Source organism: Camponotus vicinus, unplaced genomic scaffold (genome assembly GCF_025532165.1).
Source record: "Camponotus vicinus isolate PSW18456_S1 unplaced genomic scaffold, iyCamVici1.0 SCAF_12, whole genome shotgun sequence".
NCBI lineage: Eukaryota > Metazoa > Arthropoda > Insecta > Hymenoptera > Formicidae > Camponotus > Camponotus vicinus.
In genome coordinates, this window is record NW_028141948.1 from 11,155,938 (window position 1) to 11,169,289 (window position 13,352).

Here is a 13,352-nt window from a genome sequence, read left to right on the forward strand (position 1 = left end):
AAAAATATTTTGATAAATTTTAATCGTATTGTTATATTAATTAAAGTAATATCAAAAAGACATGAGGAAAAGAACAAATGAATATATTATACAAATGCATGCAATATATTTGCATCTTTTTATTTGTAAACTTAGAAACCTTTTAAATCAAAATTGCAAGATGCTCACGTCATATCCAACAAAATATAAAAGTATTAAAGTAATCGATGCGATGGTTCTTTTTTTCTTAGCGCTGGTATATCGTCCGTATCGGCGAGACAGAGCAGAAAAACGATACTACGTCTCGGTATTTTCGGAAAGTACACTTCTGCGGACAATTTGTAAGTTTAGGGACACGACCGAAGGTTATGAAGTGATTTTCGAACGAGTCCCGGGGAAGGTCTGGAATTCTGGCGAAGAAAGCAACTTTCCTATCCACCTTATAAGTTCTATTACGGCGCTCCGCGAGGCTATATCATCCCCTGTAACTTTTCAGCTCGCACAATACGCGTCGAGGCTGCCGCTGAATTTATTCGTCGGGATATTTTCTGGCTGCGAGAAACTTTATCCCGTAATCCGTGATTGGCGACGATATATCAGGCGTCGATTGAGAATAGCTATGAATTATATTATTAAATAATGGTTTTAAATTAATTAAAATTTTGAGAGCTCTGCGATATAAATAACGGTAAGAATATAACATCGTAATAGTAAGAAAATTATTGTTTGAAGAAATTAAAAAATTGCTACGTATTCTCGTTTTAATGTAATACACACTTTAATAATTAAATAATTTATGCATTAAATTTTTTAATTTTCTAGATTGGTTTTTATTAGATGTAATGACTGATATTTCTCTAGAATTTTTTAACAAATACTAACCGACACAAATCAAGTATTTTTAATTATTTGCGCCATTTGTATTCAAATGATCGATTGGCAATAAACTTGCGATTAGATTCAAATCAGCCCAAGATCGTTATAATCTGTACCATATTGACCTGAGAAACACTTACCCGATCCATTTCTGGGTTAATGAATTATCGATGAAACGGCAAATCGACACTGCTGCGGGGAATTATACTGAGATCGATATCTTTGCAAAACCGAAACCTGCAATCGCGAAATTCCAGACGGATCCAGTAGGCGGAAACGCATTATATAACGTTACGTCTGATAAATGCACGCGTATATTGACATCGCGCCGATCGGTGCCGAAAAATTTGCGGAAGGAATTTTCATAGTTGACCCTTTTTCCTCTCTCTCCCCCTCTCTCTCTCTCTTTCTCTTTCTCTCTCTCTCTCTCTCTCTCTCTATCCTTCTCTCTCTACATCGCGCGTCATCCGATTTTGATGGATGGATTTTCGGGTTGACGAAGATTTTACGGATATATGAAAGCTGCTAAAATCCATGGAGCGTCGATCAATTTCACGGTATTAAAAGGAAGAGGCCCGGATATCGAGCGCTTTAAACGTGCCAAGTAGTAGCTGCAACCTTACTTTCCAAGAATCATTGATGATCGTCGATAACATTCGGATTATACTATTCAACAAACTATAATTTGTTTCTTTTTCTGTTCAAGTAATTTTATCTCTTCTTCGTATGATTCTCGAAGTCACAAAATTATAAATTAAAGATACATCTATCGGCGCGGAGCAAGGATACATTCTACAAAATACTTTTACGTCTTTTTCAATAAAATTCTTTTTATAAAAAGCAATATATCTTAAGTATTCTACGTAGTTGCATTATATTTGAAATTTTATTCAAATTATATGATGATGCGATTTTTCGATAAAAATTCGAGTTTTTAATAGAAATATTTCGACAATTTAAAAAAAGGAATATGTTTCACTACTAGAGTGTTTTTAGAATTTCGGGAACAGATGGTGTTCCGTTACAAGATATCCGGAGAGTATAATGCAAATGAAGCAAAACCTCGCAATCGTCTGTTGTGTGATTTTTACGATATTTCCAAGTTATTTTCTAGTTTGCAATTTAAAAACAAATTGAAGTTATGAGAGAATTTCACCCATAAAAAGACGATATAATTTCCTTAAAAATCTCAGTGATATCGTTAAAATTTTATCATTTTCTAGGTGGATTCTTCCAAATACGCTTATTAATAGAGAAGATATTTTACAAGTTATTTAAATTATCGATGAGCGTCATTCTTCAAATCCACATACGAGTTCCATTACGCGTAACCAATAAACGCAAACAAGTAATAATCGATTTATCGGTGGTCAATGACGCCGCCTATTCGATGCCTTGCGTGCAGGAAATATTAACCGAGACATAGAGAACCGAACTACCCCCCTCGGCAGTGTCAAGATTTAGTTAACGGCTAACAGGCACTCACCGCGCGCGCTCTAAATTTAGATACTCTCGCCTCGCGATTGACCGTTATCAATGCAGCCATACATTATCGATGCAAGCCACTGCGATGCATGTCGCGATGAATATGTTATTAATCTATGCCATCGTACTCGTGTTGAGTAGCAATCGCGTATGAGACTTAAATACGTCCGATAAATTTTCGGGGAGGTAAATTTGTCCTCAAATCTATGTTTCATTCTGGAAATCAAGATGTGTAATAGAACATAGACGTACTGAAATCTATTTGTGTGTTTTCGATGCGACTAAATACAATTGATAGATTAGTTTATTGCGAATAGTTTATTTGATGAATTGTTTACAAATGGCACATAGTGAATAATGTTGTATCATACCTATCAATACTGTTAATATTGACTAATGATTATATAGATTGCGCAAGTTCCGGACAGATCGCACAAAACCGTGAAATGCTACTGTGATACAAGTCATGATTTTTAATATTTTATACTATAATATTAATTTATACTATATGTTAATATGATTATAACGAAACAAATTTTTTTTTCGATTAACTATTAGGTCAGATTTATTTTATATACGAAAATAAACATTTTTAATTCCGAATAAACATTTTCACCTATGTTATATAAATGAAAGCAAAAATTTGAGTTGGTTGAAATAAAATTTCATCAATTACAGCATCTTTCCGCGTGATATATAATTTTTATACTTTTATTAACTGCTTACAGTATTTACTTATGCATAGAATTTGTATTTTAATTTTATGTACAAACTTTAGAACAAATTATTTCTCAAATATTTGCTGAGTTTTACTTCTTATATTTTACTTTGAAATAGAAAATCTTTTTCGTAGATACTTATTATGATAAGAAATAAGAAATGTAAAAAATATATATGTATAATAAGCAAAATATAAAAAATATAATTAAAGGATTAGTATTTGCATACTAAATCGCAAACTATATATCGTGATATACATTTTTCTCCAATTCTCGTTTATTTATGCTGCTTAATGACGATAGTTTAATCAAGAAACCTCCGCTTCACCACATGAGCAGTTTACGCGATGAATTACTGAGGCATTACACCTTTCTCAAGGCTATCTGTAAATTGTAGCGGTATACGGTGGAACGGGATTAACTAAATGAGGATATCTCAAAGGAGGATTAAGCAACTGTCTGTGTGCGACTGTAAGCGAGGGCATTAAGATTTCCGATTAATGTCCATACGTATAATAATGAATAATAAATAAATCCCATTAATTTAGGAATCATTAAATATATGTACAAAAGTAAGCAAATGTATTATTATTCGCTTGCTCACTTGAATCAATTTGATGTCTATGTCTTGAAATCTTTGAACGATCAAAGATAACTTGTTTGCACTAATAATTCTTTTAAATTTCGTTCTTCTCTTGTTATGTGATTTTTCAAATATCTTAGTTAAATATCTTTGGTTTAAACGAAGATTCTTTATTCTAAATATTATTATCCAAATAATAAATCAATATAATAATGAATCAATACATGCATCTCCGATTTATAACATAGTAATGGCATAAAAATATTGACATCATATACAATCGATTAATTATTTTTCGTCATAAAACGTAGCAAATTCGTTCTATCTCATGTTATAAGATTAGACGCATCTCTATGCATATTATATTGCAATATATATTCCATATAAATTAAAGTAATTTATAAAATAGACAAAATATGTCTTTTTTCGTTGGAGAATAAGCGGGTGGTTGGTTTGCAGCTATTCTTCATTGGATGACCGGACAGCGCAAACACACGTCAGAGACAAAATCCATGAATATGCAAGCTCGATCTACCGACGCTGTTCATTTCTGAATATCCGATGAATTTACGCGCGAGTGTTTTCCCTACATCGCTCACGACTGTCTCGATGGAACCGCGGCGACCACGACTGGAACGAGAGCGGCGCGAACGGCGGTTACGCGTATGTTGACCTGGAGCAAGAGGAAATATACCAAGCGCGCTCGTATCTGCCCCAAAATTTGGCTCTCGTGAAAGATATTCGCAAAGACAGAGGTCCAGGAAAGAGAAATATGACGTTAGATTATAAATTTTTTTCCAATGTGTCCACAGTTTTTTATCCTTGTAATATGCTTATGCCTTATGTATAATTTAAATGTCACTTAATATTATTGTCCAATTCTTAAGAAAATTGTTTTCATTTATTGCAATATTAGATAATACTTACTGAGGTATATTTTTGAAAAATTATATGTGAGAAAGATTCAGAGATTTAGAAAACGTGAATCGGAAATAATAAAAAAATTCTACAAAGATTAATAAAAGATTTTAAAAATATATTTTTACGAAATATCGCGAAGCATTTCTCTCTCATATTCTCAAAAATTTCCCTTTATCAATAACCACATTTCCATCGTCAGTTGCGCGTATATTTTAGAAAACTATATTGACCTTTTATTCGTTACAATTTTGAAGGTTCGCTCCAGTTTCATCATAGCATACATTTGCATCTGTTTTATACGTGAAATTCTTTGCTTTTCCAACGTGTGATGAGCGCATCTCTTGTAGGTGGAGTTCGATTATATGCCATTGCATTATACATTGATGTACCTTTCCCGCAGCGCGAAAAACGCGCGCAAAAAACGAAAGTGAAACAGATAGCAAGAAATGAGTTTATTTAAGCGAGTGAGTGAAACGGACGCTTCTCTTGCTACGCAAGCAAGTTGATTATCGGTATCGACAAAACGATACGGATAAGTATCGACGCGGAATTTCAAAACCGCATGACGGTAGAATCTCCTCAGATTCCCCGGACAGACGAATATTCGTGGTGTTCTGCCTTATTGAAAGACGGCACATGTCTTGCGAGTTTGCGATGCCTGCAACGAGCCGTGAAAGCGCGCGGTCTCTGACGAGGTCTGACTTTTGTTGTATGAAATATCTGCGTGGAACTAAGGAGTGAAAGACGTGCCAAACTTAATTGTAAGACACTCAGAAGTATAAATTATTTCTTACCATTAAAACAAGTGTTCTACAGCAATGGTACGAATAAAAAAGTAAAGCACACATCATTTATAATCTGCTTAGAGATTCATATTTAATTTCAGCTGACTGTTAAATTGATTTACCAAGATACATCGATCTTTCCTTTTATATTTAAAACACGAACAAGAATGTTTTCCTTTCTTTTTTGCTACTGAAGAATTGAAGCCGAAAGAGTTAAACCAGAAAGTGCATACATCTTCAGTTCGAAATTTGTCGACAATGTATAATGCACCAGCGTTCGTGGGAATGATGGATGATATTTTTTGCGCAAATTATGCGCATGTAATAAGAAACTTGCGCCAAGGTACGGTGGAGTACGTCAATATTTGAATCGGAATGTTGATAGAAGGATAAACTGAGTTGCTTGTCATGAATCGAAAATAGAAATACTCACAGAACGATCAAATGCAAATGTTTAGACGTTCAAATCGTGCAAACAATTTATTTTGCTTATTCTTGCTGTAATCGATAAAGAAATTTGTAGTTGAAAAGCGAATAAGCATACAAGTTCCTTATGTATTATCATTAATTTACATTTATATAAGAGAGGAATAATATGTATTTATATTTAATATTATTATTCCAGTATTAATGCGATCATAATAAAATATTTCGAGAATATCTTGAGAATAATATCTATTTGAAGTTGAAATAATTTGCATTAGACTTAAAGATTTTAGATTATTTAAAATATACTTTCTATTTTTTTCTAGTATATAAATACTCTATATAAATCAGTTATTTAATCTCTGGTAACATACGGCAAAAACATTGTGCTTAATATTTCAAAAAACTTAGAATATAAAAATATATCAATGATCGAATTATATCGGAGTTGACAGTGGCTTTGCATTTATAACGCAATACGTATCTATATTAGTGAATTTAAAGGAATATATGTTATTAAAGCGGGAGCTTGTCACGATTATCATCGATCGCCACAATTATCATTTATCTAATCCATTGATAAATGCATATGATTACATCTGTGTCTAGTTTCTCGGCATTAATATGACCACATCGCGATCATATAGCGTTTGTGCATTACTTGCATGAAGTAAATCGTGTTTATTCAGACGCTTGATCTGGTCCGCGTTAATACATGCGACATATAGTAATTATAACTTTATTAATCTAGACGGTCAATCATGGGATAATTGCTGGTACAATGTACGCTGGTGTTCGTATACGACGCTGAAACTCGATCATTTTCAACAGATTGGAAGCATACCCTGACTGTAACTTTGCAATAGACTTCCGTCTATGAGGAGTGAGAAGTGACTCAAAACGGAGTGAATCAATATCCCTGAGCTATAACACATGTTTAGCACATTCTGCTACTAATCTCACTTAATATACTTTATTAAAATGTTATTCTATATTTTTTTCTCTCGTTTTTTCGATAAAAAGAAAAGAAGTTGAATACAATTGTTTCATAAGGCTATTTTATATTTTATTTGTTCGTTAAAATTTTTTATATATTTGTTTTTTTTGTTACGATTTATTTATTATTTGGATTTGTTTCTTTTAAATTTACACAATTTGTATCATTTATATCAGCACGTATTTGCTTTAAATTAAAGCATATATAGTAATTTACTAATTTTAGTTTTTTATTACCTTTCAAGAAAATCTAATTAATAAAATAAATATGTATATTCTAAAACAATTTATGAGCATCTATTATTCGAATTGAATCTAGTGAATTTATAATACATCTAATATATCGTATCGTATGTAATAATATGTAAATGCGCAATCATCAGTGTTGACGCAAATGTGTAGGATTCCTGTGTGAGATAATGTACCGCTAAATGTGCATCAATGTTGATTACTGCACAGCGAGCAGGTTAATTTGCCTAATTAATTACATTCGTAATGATAATAAACTATTTTTCATACTAATCTGCTTATTTCATGTGATTGAATTGTAAGATATTGGACATTTTGCATTTCGTTGCATTATTGTTTCATTGACTCCATTGTTTAATCGCTCCAACAGAAGCAGCCAAATTGCGTAAAATTATATCATACAAATTTGACCGATTTATCTGCACCATTTACGGATGGACATGTGCTACATTTGATTCTTGCCTTGACACGTTGCAATAATCGATTAATCGCTAATCAATCCAACGTATCGACGTATCGACAAATAAATAAATACGCTGATGGCCTTTCTGCTGAAATAATTATATAGCATTTGAGAAATTCCGAATAGAGTATATTGTAGGATCAAACAAATTGTATCAATGTCAATTGTAACAGTAAATATGTTATTTACATTAATTCCCGTAAAATTACAGCTCATCAATAGGATTTCCAGTCTTTCATGTACCAATCAATATCTGTTTGTTAAATGACGATTTATCCTTGTCATTTTCCAATCTATATACGTTGTATAAACCGGAAAAGCGAAACGAGAATATATGCATATGAAATTGCTATAGATGTTGGAAAGTGATCAATCATTTAATATATATAAAACTCGTTGGGAGAAACATATGTATTTTGACTCATGCATGGGAAACGTTATGCATACACGTGACTGAATTAATAATTTTATAATTTCACGACAAATCATGAGAGACCATAGATCATGTAAAATTTTATTTTCTTGTAAAAAGAAACTTGAGAGCTTTCCATTTTTTTTCATTTAAACGATTTCCATTGTGGCTGTCTCGGCGGAGTCAATAACAAAAGGATCAGTAAACAGCATTTCTTTTAAATAAACACAAAATATTATAAAATGAGCACGTTCATAAACGCAAAAATGATAAAACGATATATGTCTACTTATGTAAGATATAAACATTTAGAATGTGCAAATGTAAGTAATGTACATCAATTATATGGCAAAAATAACAATATTAATTGGACGATAACAATGCAAGCAATATTTAAACAGAAATACATATAAATAATATTAACATTTATTATTTTTTAGTTTTGACGCAAATATCAATTATATTTAGACTGTCATTTATAAAGATTTGTTACTCTAAGAAAATATATTTAGATCGGATATGTTTCTTCCGCTTGTATTATGTAGTGACTTGTATAATCGTATATCGTACTTCGTGAGTTCGTGGATTATCGATTACTGGTGATGAAAAATCTTCATACAAGGGAGTGAACGTATCTCGTATTTTTCCCAGGAACAAAGAACGTGTCATATTGGACGAGTTAAATGAGAGAATGCATTGCATACGGCTGCGTCCCGCATGTCTGGACAGATGGAAAATTGAAAACTATAAATTTCTTTGTTTTCCCCACCGACATTTCCCTTCTCCTGCATGCTACATTCAGCTACTTGCAGGATTCTGGCTTTTTAAAACAGATTTTATGAACTTGTGTTATTTGAAATTCAAAGTAGAAATCGACCTAATATTATTTAAACACTCTTCTCAATAACGTACAGTGTTTGTCATATTGAGAACGTGATAATACGATATTGCGAATGTTTGAATTCTGCCATAAACAGGAAAAATATTTCATTGATATAAAAATAGATGAATAAATAAATAAATAAATAAATAAATAAATATATGTATATACATATATATTTCTTTTTTTCTCCCTTTCTCTCGATTTTTCTCGTTCTTAATGTAAAAATTGCATAAAATACTCGCTATTAGCAAAATTGGAGTAATAAATTGAAACCTTATAAATATTTATTGCTAAAGTAATTATTATTATTCTGTTTTCTTTCTTCTAAGAACAATAGATGTTGCTTATTATTATAATAAAAATATGTATTACTCATATATATATATATATATACATATATATATATATATATATATATATATATATATATATGTATAAATCCTCTACCAGAATCTATATATCACATAATGCATCTATCTGAAAATATGTATTACTCATATATATATATATATATGTATAAATCCTCTACCAAAATCTATATATCACATAATGCATCTATCTGACATAGATTACGGAAATATTTCGTCTTCGTTATTCAAGTATATTAACTGTAATTGACGTAATTCTGACGAAGACTGATTATAATGTTAATTTGATGTGTTCAGAAAACAAGCATGTCGATGTTACTTCATCCATTATGAAAATTATACGGCTAAAAAATTATATAGGTCAAGCGATCGCGAATCAAGGGGATATGACTATAGATTATTGATTTTTGCTGCAGCTTAAGCTACGACACTTTATTATCATAACTGTAACTTGCAGAATAACGCGGATGATTAATAATAATTGTATACGGTAAGCACTTGCATAGCGGTGATACGTAATTTCCATATTATGAGCATTACGCTAATTATTAGAATAAATTTGATATCATTTGGTCTTAATTAATTATAGAAAGCATAATAGAATATCAAATTGTCTAGCTAATATTTACGTGGCATATTTCAATATATTTAAATATGAGGTTAATTAAGTATTACAATTATTCCTAATTTAATTATCTTCTTTAACAAGCTTAAGCTTGAGATACTAAGATAATATATGTATGTCTGCGACAGATAGAAATGTAAAATATTCATGTATGTGTAAATAAAAAATCTTCCACAAATTTTTGTCGGATTAAAATGTACATGAGTTTTTTCATATTATGTTACAAGTACGAGTATTATTACATTATATATGAGCGTTTTCTCTATGAGAATTTTAATTAATCATAATTCAGAAATAATAATACTTAAATAATTGCATTAAAAATGTTATATTATTTTTCTGTGAGTTTTATTTTATATATTCTAAGAAAATAGAAAGTAAATCTATAAATCTGCATAATTTTAGTAACCAAATTTTAATAAACGTTTATGAATGAGATTTACATTTCAAAATTGTGATTCAAAAATAGTAGTAACATTCACAACTTTTTATGATACATATTCCCGATATTTTTCAAGTAATAAAATATATTGTAAATATATAATTAAATTAATTTATAATAAAAATCTATAATTACATTAATTTTAATTAATCAATAATATATAATTAAAACTGAAAAACTAAAATTATCACAAAAATGTAATATGTATATGTATATATATAATGAATTATTATATAAAATTCTTTTATCTAATTTTATATAATTGTATTATCTTATTCTTTTGAGAGAATATATAAAATGATATTGAAAATAATTATATTTATCCTAAAGCTTTTTTTCCTCTCCTCTCTCTCTTTTTCTAACTTTTTAAATATCTGCACAATATTGTGCAGAATCTGCTAGGTTGGTTTTCAAGGAAAGCTAGCGGCAAAAAAACAGTCGAATTCATTAGAGCAACCGACACTCTTCTCATAAGGTGCAATTCCCTGCGCGCTAATAGTATCAGGTAGCATGATACAGACATGCTGTAATCAAAGCCCCGTGTCGTCATATTCGCCGGCAGGCAATAGATCTGCACAGGACCTGTGCTAACAAATTTCGGCAGACTCGCAACCTCGAGACAGACGGTCAAGAAAGGACTGCGAAAAGGAGAGTTACTGGGAGAGAGAAGGAAAGAGAGTAAGAGAAACGAATGGAAAGGACGAGAACGGCCAGCGCCGTCACAGAGGTGGAGTAGAAGCTGATGGAGGAGGGCTGAGAATTAGGGGTTGGTCGCAGGCAGCGTGCGCGCGAGAGAATTTTGCCAGGGAGGGAAAGGGTGGAGTCCCCTCTCGCGCTTTCTCTCTCTCGCTCTCTCCCTCTCTTTCTCGCACCCTCTCTTTCTCCCTCGCCAACTTCCAACCCCTCTCGAGCGCGCGCGAGCATTCGGGATTCGTGGTGGTGTGGAAACTCGGGCAGACAGCCAGTCGCTCGCCGTACGTTTCACGACGTGGCTCGAAAGTGCTGCCTGGCCGATCGAGATAAGCGACGACGACGATGATGACGACGACGGCGATGTGATGCTACTCCTGGACGACGTCGCCAGTCGATTCTGGCCCACGTTGAGATCCGTCGTCGTCCGGCAACGTTGATAGACATTTGACACTTGGCGATCGCGCCAATCATTCGATCGTCGTTCGTTGGAATCCACAGGTATCTCAGGCAGCGCATTGTGGAGGTCGACCGTTTTCGCGCAACAAATTGCAGGCTGGAATCTGAACGATTGTCGTCTGCTAATCGATCGGGATCCAGAAGCATAAGATGTCGTAAGATTTCTCTGTCGTTTTTAGAGATTCCATCGTGTGACGTGCGCGTTTGTGCTGGTAGAAGATCGCGAGAACGAGGATTCGCAAATTTAAAGTGAGACTAAAAGATTAAAAATTGATTGATCTCTCTATAGATTTCACGGTGAAAGAATCTGAGAGGTGAATAATCAAGGATAATCTTGTTTTCGCTGATCAGTGACACTTTTATGGACCAGCGTGCGTGGCGCGTGTGTACGCGTTTTATCGTCACAGCTGGATTTCAAACATCGCGGGAGACCGAATTTCCGTCCAGGAAATTTAACGCTGATCGAACGTGAGCAATGAGGCGGCAAAATTAGCCGGAAGGACCGGCGGATCGGATTAACGTAGTGTCCGGCGTTATCGTACGCCCAGACCTGCCAAACTGCAGTTACCGCTTAATTGAAAAAGGATCAAAGGATGACGGCGAATCAATTGTGAAAGCGAGGATAAAGAAGCGGAATAAACTGTGAGAGAGAGAAGTTAAGGTGCGATCGGGCATATGTAAACGGACAAAGTCTGTAGGGAAAGTCGAAGAACGATCGTGAAAGCCGAGGAAGAAGCATAAGTGCCGTTTCCGCGGGGAATTTAATAAGCTCTCGCCGGCAGAATGCCATCCCGCAGATCGAATACGATGTCTCTGGGGTTTCTGATGCCATCGCAAAATATCTCAGGCAATCCACCGACGCTGAATGGCGTAGCTTAAGGTGGCTTCTTGTGTATACCACCGTCGCATGACGCGGATAATCGAAACGATAGCAGACTGAAGAGCTCGAGCAGGCTTCCCTCGTAGCGTGGTTGCATCCCCTCTTCTCGTTTTTTCCCAACATCTCTCTCTCTCTCTCTCTTTCTCTCTTTTTCTCTCTCGAGTCTGCTCGATTTTAGCGATCACGCGACACGAGGAGCGCTTCGCCATGTACGCGTGACATCATGTCGACGACGTCTGTGCGTGACATATCGTCGGGTGGTGACTACGTCGAAAGTGACGGTATACTTGCGTCGAGGGGTGTCGATGGATCGGGTACACTCCGATATGCCGAGTCCAGGACAACGCGAATGCAGAACCCCATAGACCGTGTCCACGCGACGTCGCGATTCGATGGATCGATCGCGCGCAAGATCCGTCGCGATCTGGGAACGTCCCGTCACGGATAATCGTCGATCGTCGTCGCGCGACCGCCGTTGCTGCAGGGATGGACGGTAAGTCGAACGCGCGTTGCTGTCGCGTGTTGCTGGCACGCCAATTTCGTTGGCCCAAGGTCCTTCACGTCAAGGGCGTAGCCACGTGCAATTTGAATTGCTAAACAGGCATGGATCACCTGATAATTAAAATACGATGCGAGAGAGACAGCGATTTATTATCTGCGAGGGAAAACGCTTGAGACAAGCGTCGATTTAATGCGCCGCCTGTTTTGTAAGCCACGTTGAGTTTCGAAAATGTATCGAGTGTTTCTCGGAATGGTTATAGATGAAATAAAATAAAATCTGCTTTCTAAGGGTCTTGAAATGTAAATAACACGCCTTGGAAATCGATTTCCAAACATATAATAATTTCGTTTCTGTTGTGAAAAAAAAGAGAGAAATAAATACAACATTATATTTGTGCTATGTAAGCAATAACTCTCTCAATATTGCATGTTTTTGAGTATTAAGTAATATTGTCACGTTATTTATTTCACCGTATCCTGGCGTGAAACGCCTTTTTTAAAGCACTCGTAACAATGATAAGGCAATTTCATGGAAATGAATCGAGAGAGAAAAATACTAGCTCTAGACTAGTATCGTGTCGCACGAATTAAGGTCTATAAATGAAGAGAC

The 13,352-nt window shown here is 34.3% G+C and overlaps 1 protein-coding gene and 1 long non-coding RNA gene across 5 annotated transcripts in view; one reads left to right on the top strand and one right to left on the bottom strand.

The window, feature by feature from the left end:
* The window catches only part of LOC145963550 (uncharacterized), a 188,727-nt gene that overhangs the window by 121,720 nt on the left and 53,655 nt on the right, over nt 1–13,352 (bottom strand). The window lies entirely within an intron of this gene.
* Dop2r (dopamine D2-like receptor) overlaps nt 11,173–13,352 on the top strand; it is a 213,744-nt gene continuing 211,564 nt past the window's right edge. For all 3 annotated transcript variants that reach the window (XM_083085606.1, XM_083085607.1, XM_083085608.1), the window contains exon 1: nt 11,173–12,734. The gene's annotated coding sequence lies outside the window, so the exon portion shown is untranslated. The remainder of the gene's footprint in view (nt 12,735–13,352) is intronic.